The following is a 10,263-nucleotide window of genomic DNA, read 5'->3' as shown; positions in this document are numbered from 1 at the left end:
TTTGCCTTGTCTCACTTCTGTAAATCTATTTTAGGTTTCTAGAGAGGGCTATTTTTCCCTTTATTTGTTTGACAAAGGTGCTTATTACTTGAATAGCACATTATAGTCTCTCTGGGGCTAGGACTACACATGAATAGTAAAACTTACACATTTATAGAGATATTACCTCTAGACTCTCCTAAATATATGCCCATATTGCCTTTCTTTGAAGTATTTCGATAGCCTCTCAACTGACCTCCTTGTCTATAGTCTTTGTTTATTCCCATTCTTCCTCCACTTAATGTCTGTTTATTGACAGTGGTTGGCTGATGTCACTTCCTCATACCATCTGACTCCCCTACCATGCCAACTCCATTACTCATTTCCTCACCACCCACACCACCATGTAGAGTTTGGACATGTTCGATTAAATCCCCCTTCAATTGAAAGCACCTGCAGCCTCATGTCTTTGTTTACATTTGTCTTCTTTGCCTGCTTTTTCGTCTTACCAAAATCCTTCTCCTCCTTCAATTGTCTCTGCAATGCCATTTCCAAACTTCTTGGACAAAACTAATGCTCAGGGAACTTTGCTTATGCTGCTGTTCTTCTTGCCAGTCTGTTTGTCCCTCCCCTTCCCTTCCCTCCCCTCCCGTTCCCTCCCCTTCTGAGAGGAAGTTTTGCTTTGTTGCTGAGGCTGAAGTGCAGTGGTGCAATCATGGCTTACTGCAGCCTTGACCTCCTGGGGTCAAGTGGTCCTCCTGCCTCAGCTTCCTGCATAGCTAGAACTACAGGCATGCCCCACCAAGTCTAGTTAATTTTTGTATACATTATTTTCTTTGTAGAGACAGGATTTTGCCATGTTGCCCAGGTTGGTGTCTAACTCCTAGGCTCAAGCAGTCCACCCATTTTGGCCTCCCAAAGTGCTGAGATTACAGGCATGAGCCACCACACCCAACCTTGCTGTTTTATTTCTAAACTCTGTCATATTTAATTGGTGACACAGCTCTCCTCCTTACTGGTCTACAAATTCCTTGAAGGCAGGGAATGAACTTGCTCATCATTTTATCACCAGAACCGCACGTAGTGTTTGACCAACTAAATACTCATTCAATACTCGATGAACAAGGGAGTGACTGAATACCAAGTGAATAATTATATTTCTAAGCATAGGTTGAATTGCATGGCCACATCATTCTCCATATTGGCAAAACTTTGATGTCATGTAAGGGACTCTGAGATGCTGTGGTTGTTGAGACAAACACTAGCTGATTGGATCACACTGAAACTTGAGCTAGAGTAGTTGGGAGAAGGGTTTGCATCCCAGCCATCATCCTTTTTCTGGAATGACATCACATTCATCGTTCATACATTTCCTTTGAACAGTACTTAAATAGACTTTATTGGAGTATAACATTTATACATAAAAGAGTACTAGTCACAAGGGGATGGCATGAGGAATTGTCACAGCCAGGCAATCAGCACACAGCCTGTAACAGGTATCACCGAAGCTGTGCATCATTGCTCTGTAGCCCACCTGGATTCAACCGCATGTGGGAAAGACAGTCTTGCACTTTCTCTGGCACCATGAGAAACTGTTGATGAAAAGAAGTGAGTGATTAATGCCAAACAGCAGGACGGGAGTCTGGTCCTAAGTGGCACAGACTTCTCATCCTCCAGTGAGACATAAACAGGACAAACCTGTTCCACATGGTTCTCAGAGAGTTAGCAGCAGCAAGAGCAAGCCCATGTTGTCTGCAGTGGCATTGGCTCATTACTGCAACTTTCCTAGCTCTTCCCTCCTCCTGTCTTACCTTCTCCATGTCTTCACTTGTACTTTATATGATCAACTCTCAAATAAATCACATGCATCCAAATCCCTATTTCACAGTCTACTTTTGAGAAGAGCCCAAGCTAAGACACCAGTCAAGAAGCAGAATACTAGCAGCATCCCAGAAGTCTATTTGTGCTCCTTGCCAATGACTATACCGTTCTTTCTGTCCAAAGATAACCACTATTCTGATATCCTAGAAATACCATAGATATTTTGTCAGTTTTTAAATTTATATAAAGAGAATTATACAGTGTTTTCTTTTGTTTTAATTTCTTTCATTCAGTTAGGTTTTCATCTGTTTCATTTTGTGTAGCAATATTCTTTTTACTGACATTGTATTTCATTGTGTAACTATATTTTATAATTTATGAGGATATTTTGAATATTTGTAGTATGAGCATTCGTGTACATGCCTTTTTATACTCATTTGTATATGTGTGAATATATACCAGAATATAAATATGTGTGTGTGTGTGTGTAAAAAGATTATAATGTACACACACATATACATATATATACACACATATGTATACACACACACATATTTCTGTTAGGCATATATGTAGGATTTGAATTGCTAGATCATTGGATACCTGTGTATTCAGCTTCTGTATATTCTAAGAAAGATTTTCTAAAGTGATTGTGCCAATTTATACTCCTACTAGCAATGAATTGAGGGTTTCTAAATTTTAAATATTTAGTACTTCTTGTAGATATATATTTATTAGGGTTTATATTTGCAGTGTCCTAATGACTAGTGAAGTTGGGCATTTTTTAATGTGTTTTTTTTCTGTGCAGCTCTCTTTTCTCCGATTTTATTGTGATAAAATACACATAAAATTTACTACCTTAACCAATTTTAAGTGTACATTTGAGTGGTATTAAGTATATTCTTATTGTTTATGGTTGTGTAGCTATCAACACCATCCATCTGCAGAATGTTTTCATCTCTCTGCGCATCTCTTTTAGAAATAGAGAAAATTCTTTGAGAATCCCCAGAATAAGACTTTCTCTCATGTAGCCACTGGCTACAACTGTATCACAGATGTTTATATATATATATATATATATATATATATATATATATATATACATATATATATTTGTGAAATTTTGAAATCCTTTTCTTATGAAGGACTTGCTCAAATATTTTCCCACTTTCTTTTTAAACGGCTTCATTGTCTTTTTCCTGTCCATTTGAAGAAATTCCTTATATAATCTGCCTACAGCACTTTTATCAACTATATTTGTTGTAAATATCTTCTTTCATGTTGTCAGTTTCTTTTTCCCTCTGTCAATGCTGTCTTTTTAATAATCAATGTTTCTTAATTTTAAAGTAGTTCAACTCATTGATTTTATTTAACTGTAGTTATTATTTTTTCATCCAGTTTATGCTTTCTTTCAATCTTATTGTCTTCTAGCAGTCTATAAACAATATTTGAAACTACATTATTTTTATTTGATATTACATCTAGAATGAAATTTTTATTCTACTTGTATATATATTTTTAAACATATAGTGGGAACATTTCAAAATCTATGCACTATATAACAATATGTTAAATTTATCTTCACTTATTTAGATGTCTTTTGTAGACTTTCAGGTTTTTAAATTTAAATTTCCTATATAAAAGCCCAACTTCTCATTTTCTTTTTTAAAAAGACTTATTTAGCTTTCATTTTATTTTTTAAAAAACAATTTCATACGTTTTGAGGTGATTTGCTAACCAAGTGAGGTTAAATATAATAAAATTTGTTAAATAGCAGAGGTCAGAAGTCGGACAGGAAATGTTTTGGGGTACTGTTACTTTAGGGGATTACAAAACTACAGCAGTGAGTGTAAAACAAAGCCACTTTGAGCAATTGAAATATCAGAACCGAATTCAGACATCTGTTAACCTAATATCAGTCATCTGTTTTAAAAAATCAGAATGTTTTGTCCACCTATTAGGAAATAGTTAGAAAACTATTTCCTACTTTTTAAATGGGAAGAAGTTACTGTTTTTTACCTGTGAACTTACCAATTTCCTAAAATGTACACAATATGGCAATGTGCCTTTAAATAACAAACTATGCTATACACATCACTTATAAACTTTAATATGGCTGCTATCAAACAGTCTTCTACACAGTAACATGTACAGGTTGCCATCTCAGCGCCATTGACATCCAGGATGTGAGTCTGCTTTCTTGATATTCCAAATACTTTTCAGAACATCTATAGTAGTAGGTCATTCTATTTAATAATGTATATGAAAAATAACTCTAGATTTCTCCACTACTTAAATTTGTTAAAAACATTGTATGAGTTTTGTGGATGAAACATAATTTTATTCTATGCAAACACTGGACAGAGGCATTGCATTGAGAAGTGTATATATATTATATGAAGCTTGGATAATAAACAGTAGGAGACATGCAAATGATAAAATATTGGCCGAGGAAATGGTTTATTGGTATGTTTGTACACACTGTGGAAGTAAAGACTATAACAACTGCTTGGAGATTTAGTCAAGGTCTAAATATGTCAGTAATACAATAAAAGTAAAGTTACTAAATTCCCTTATTAAAACAGAGCATTAAATAAGATTAAAATAGAACTAGCTATATACAGTTAACAAAAGTGACAACTAAAACAAAAGTGACAACTAAAATCTAATGCTAGAAAAATTATGAAAATAAAGAGCTGAAATGTCAAGTACATAGGAGCCAAAAATATAAAAGAAATAAAGAGGAATAGCACCTTATGTTAAAAGAAACAACCTGCTAAGAATATATAACTCTCAAGACTTTTATGTATTTAACAACCTAACCAGGATTTATTAGCTATAAAATGGAAATAATTACACTTTTGGAAAATTTGGAAACATATAAATAAGGAAGAAGCTAACAATAGTATTTGTAAGGCTATACCCTAATGGAACAGCAAAATTAATAGCTTAAATTAATAAATGTATGTAAAATCTTTCATCCAACACTCGGAGAATATACATTCTTTTTAGTGCTTATTAGACTTGTATAAACTTATTTATTACAATGTCACAAAGGGATTCTCAAAAAATTTCAGAAAATCAGTATTATATAAGTGATAGTCTCTGACTAAAGTTAATATAGCAAATATTCATAGATATAACTTGCAGAAACAGACTATTTAAAGTCCTCAGAGTTTAAAATAGTCGTTAAGACCAAATGCTGGAGAACCAGTAACTTACTTAAACTTTCTGTTTTCTCTTCCTCCCTTTTTTTCACCCCACATAAAAAAATCAATCAGGCTTCAGTCAGCTTCACAGTTTCACTTTACTAGGCTTCATAGAACAGTCACAGTACTTGTTAAACATATCTTATTCTTTTTAGGATCATAAAACTAATATCGAAATCCAACTAGGATTATAAAGGATAAAAAATATTATGTTAATTCATTTAGGAATATAGCTGCAAATAGTTTAGCCAAAGCACTAGTAACTAAAACCTAACATTATCTAGAAGAAACACAGGCCAGGCACAGTGGCTCATGTCTGTAATACCAGCACTTTACAGGGGCCAAGGTGGGTGAATCACTTGAGCCCATGAGTTTAAGACCAGCGAGGGCAACATGGCAAAAACCTGTCTCTACAAAAAATACAAAAATTTGCCAGCTGTGGTAGCACATGCCTGTAGTCCCAGCTACTGGGGAGGCTGAGGTGAAAGGACTGTTTGAACCCAAGAGGTCTAGACTACAGTGAGCCATGATTGTACCACTGCACTCCAGCCTGGGCAACAAAGCTAGACTCTGTCTCAAAATTAAATAAATAAATAAATAAGTAGATTTTATCCTACAATCATAAGGACAATTCACATGAAAAACAAATGTAATCTTTTGATTAATATATTTTAAAAATATATTAAAACATCAAATAATATCCTAAACAGATACAGAAAATACTTTAATATAATCTGGTAATGTACTTGTTAAAATCTCATCCCAAACAGAAATAGAAAGCATTGTCCTTAATCTGTGTATTGGTTCATTTTTACACTGCTATATAGAACTACCTGGGACTGGATAATTTATAAACAAAAAAGTTTATTGACTCACAGTTTTGCATGGCTGGGGAAGACTCAGAAAACTTACAATCTTGGCAGGAGGTAAAGGGAAAGCAAGGCATGTCTTACATGGCAGCAGGAGGGGATGGGGGAAGTGCCACACTATTAAACCATCAGACCTCATAAAAACTCACTCACTATCACAAGAAAAGCATGAGGAAAACTACCCTCATGATCCAATCACCTCCCACCAGGTTCCTTCCTCGACACGTGAGGATTACAATTTGTGATGAGACTTGGGTGGGGACACAGAGCCAAATCATGTCAATCTGATATATGGTGTCTACCAACACCCCAGTTACTGGTCTAAATTTAGAAGAAAAATCAAATTAGAATTAGAAACAATAAGAATATGTCTACCATCACCACCATTATTCTTTAATCTGGTAGTCACAACCTACACAATATGGCAAAAAGAGGGAAAAAAAGGAAGGAAGGAAGGAAGAAAGGAAAGAAGGAAGGAAGGAGGGAATTTAAAAGGAGGAAATACAATTATTATTTGTAACTAAAAATTTGTATATTGTAATATAAGAAATTTACTAGCCAAATGTATAAATTAATGTTAATTCAGTAAAGCTTTTGGAGAAAGGACCAATATATAATATTTAATAGTGTTTACATATACCAGGAATAGCCAATTGCAAAGAGTATTCAGGAAAATCTATTTCATTAGTAATAGCAGCCAAATAACAGGGTACCAAGAAATCAATCTAAACTTAGAGTTACAAAAACTTTATGAAGACAATGTCAAACCTTGAAGGGTTTTAAAATATATAAAAAGAGATAAATGTAGAGATTAGCTACATTTGTGGGTGGAGTGACTAGAGTAGTTGTAATTCACTTCAAGTTAATCTATACATTCATTGTAATTTCAGTGGAAACTTTATGTGTTTTTTTCCATGAAGCATGACAAAGTCATTCTAAAATTAATGTGTTTGGCTGAAATTTCAATAAAAGTTGAAGTAATTCTTAAGGAAAAACAGAAAAAAAGAAAAACGTCCTACAATAGTGAAACCTATTTTTTTTTTTTAAACATATAGTTACTGAAACAGTGACAAGCAGATTACCAGAACATTATGTAGAAACTCAAAACAGATGCAAGCAAATATGAAACACTGCACAGAATAGAGGTGGTGTTCAATTTACTAGGGAGACAGTCACCTAGGGAAATGCTAGAAAATTTGGCTGGGTATCTTATCAGAAATAAAATTAGGTTGCTACTTAGATCATATAAAAATATTATAGTTAAAATATTTTTAAAAACAACAAAAAGAATCCCAAATTTGCAAAACCAACATAGGACAAATTTTTATGACCTGAGGGTAGAAAGGATTTTTTAAAGATAGCACATTGCACATAGTGTAGAGAAAAATGTAGATAAATCTGACCAAGTTAATATTAGAAATTCTGCTATAAAACATTATAAACAAATTTAAAGATTAATTCAGAGACTGAAAAGTGGCATATGCAGCATATCTAATACTGAATGAGTTCATTATTAACATATAAAAACACATATAATTAAGTGAGTAAAAAATGAACAACCCAAAAGAAATGCAGACAAAACATAAGCAAAGCATCAGAAAGGACACCAAGATGGACATTATACATACGATAAAATACAGTCTCACCAGAAATCAGAGAAAAACAAACTTTAACAAATCAAAAACAGTGAGATGCTTTCTTGTTGCATTAATACAGGAATATTAAAAGTGAAGCTTGTCTGTTAATTAATGCAAGGCCATTAAAATGCATAAAGATGTCCCCTTGTCTCTGTGTGGGTGGCTGCCCGAATCTGTGGTAGGTGGTACATTTGGGTTCAGATAGGGGTGTTTTTACACAATCAAATATGTTAACTACTTAGGAGAGACCAAAGAGATTGTCTAAAAAAAGATAAAACCCCACGGTGGCTCACAGATGGAAAAAGTGAAAGGTGAAGGGGAAACAGGCACCTTCTTCACAAGGCAGTAGGTAGAGAAAAGTGGGCGAAGGAGGACCTTACCAAACACTTATAAAACTATCAGATCTTGTGAGAATCAATCACTATCATAAGAACAAGATGGGGGAAACTGCCCCCATGATCCAACCCTTCCCACCAGATTCCTTCCTCAACATCTGGGTATAACAGTTGAAGATGAGATTTGGGTGGGAACACAAAGGCAAACCATATCGACCATATAAACTGTTTTTCTCTTAAACTTAAATGTGTAATTTGAATGAATAAGAATAGTTTTACAAAACGGACTATGTTTGCTTGATGACTGTGGCCAGCTGAATAATATACTGCCAAAGATGTTCCCATCTTATCCCTGGAACCTGTGACTGTGTTACCTTGCATGGCAAAGGGACTTTGCAGGTGTGATTAAGTTGGGGAGAGTATACTGGATTATCCAGGTGGCCCCAATGTAATAACAAAAGTTCTTACAGGCCAGGTGCAGTGGCTCATGCCTGTAATTGCAGCACTTTGGGAGGCTGAGGTGGGTGGATCACAAGGTCACGAGTTCAAGACCAGCCTGGCCAACACGGTGAAACCCTATCTCCACTAAAAAAAAAAAAAAGATACAAAAATTAGCTGGGCATCGTGGCGCATGCCTGTAATCCCAACTACTTGGGAGGCTGAGACAGAGAATTGTTTGAACCCCAGAAGTGGAGGTTGCAGTGAGCCGAGATGGCGCCACTGCACTCCAGCCTGGGTGACAGATTGAGACTCTATCTCAAAAAAAAAAAAAAAAAAGTTCTTACAAAAGGGAGATAAGATCTGGGACAAAGACAGAAGGTAATGAGGTAATATCAAGGGAAAATGGTGTGACACCTGAGCCGGAACCATAAAATGAGGACAACCTCTAGAAGCTAAGAAAGGAAAGGAAACATTTTCTTTTAGAACCTCCAGAAGGAATGCAGCTCCCCTAACGCCTTGATTTTAGCCTATTGAAACAGTTTAAATTTCTTCCTTTCAGAACTGTAATTTCTATTTGTATTGTTTTAAGTTGTCCAGTTTGTGGAAATTTGTTACAGCAGCAATAGAAAATGAATACATTGTCTTTGTGGAGTATAGAATTTCTCTTCCACTATTTATTATAAAATGTCAGAAGATGTCTGAGCCATGTAAGGGTTCTGTTTAGTTCTCTTGATCCCCACAGATGTATCCCCCACTGTCCAGTCAATAAACTCCCAGGAAGAAGAATTAGAGGGATCACGTTACTATCAGAAATACTAAGTTTCTCAGATGACAGCAGCTAAACATATACCACTTAAGTTATTTACAAGTGACTCATAACCTGAAACCATCTACCCCTATCAGCCTGTTTTCATGATACACCTTCTGGGGCTAGCATGATAACTAATAAGTAATGATGCAAGTCAATTATCAGGGATATATATATATATATCCAAAGATGGAGTAAAAAAAAATTGGGAAGAGAAGAGAAGAGAATAGTAGAACACTCTGTTACAGATCAACATACCCTTTGTGTTTTTATCCAAGCATATTGGGCATGCTAGATTGCTCCAAAATTTTTGGAAGGATAAACTTTTGGTGGGATTGTAGAAGCTTGCAACTTTCAGGGTCAGATTCTTGTCGGGTGTAAATAATGTTCATTTAAAATACAGTTCAAACCTGCAATTAAAATTCTAAGTGGAAGATCACAGGGTGAAAAACATTTCTACTTTATTCAAATCTCCTGGTTTGTTTTTAAGGGTAGGTAGTTACTTGTTTTGCTTGTTTGCCTAAAGTGTCCTGGAGGTCAAAGATAAAGTGGTCCTAAGAGATGAAGCCTATAATCAGAAAAAGAAAATGTTTTGTTGTCTTCTGCCTCACATGTAAGCCTGCTCCAACCCACCCATCAGGGAGCTGGTTTTAGAATTTTGTGCTCCAAAGGACATCTTCAGCTCTTGGTAAAACAAAGCATTCTCATTCTTAGCAGCTATAACTATAATATTTCTTTGCACTTACGCTTTTTTTAAAAAAAATTAATATTTGTGGATACATAGTAGGTGTATATATTTTGGGGTTACATGAGATATTTTGATATAGGCATATAATGCTTAGTAATCACATTAGGGTAAGTGGGGCATCCATTAGCTCAAGTATTTACCCTTTGTGTTATAAACAATCCAAATATACTCTTTTAGTTATTTTAAAATGTACAATTAAATTATTTTTGACTATAGTCACCCTGTTTTGCTAGCAAATATTAGGACTTATTTACTGTATTTTTTCAATCCCTTAACCATACTCCCTGTTTCCAGCCTACCCACTACCTTTCCTAGCCTCTGGTAACCACCCTTCTACTCTCTAGGTCCATGAGTTCAATTGTTTTAGCTTTTAGCTCCCACAAATAAGTGAGAAAAATAAGGATTATAGTTGGAAA

This window comes from Cebus imitator, unplaced genomic scaffold, assembly GCF_001604975.1.
Source record: "Cebus imitator isolate Cc_AM_T3 unplaced genomic scaffold, Cebus_imitator-1.0 Scaffold24, whole genome shotgun sequence".
In the NCBI taxonomy this organism is placed as follows: Eukaryota; Metazoa; Chordata; class Mammalia; order Primates; family Cebidae; genus Cebus; species Cebus imitator.
The sequence above is the reverse complement of the archived record's forward strand: the minus strand, read 5'-3'. Positions refer to the sequence as shown.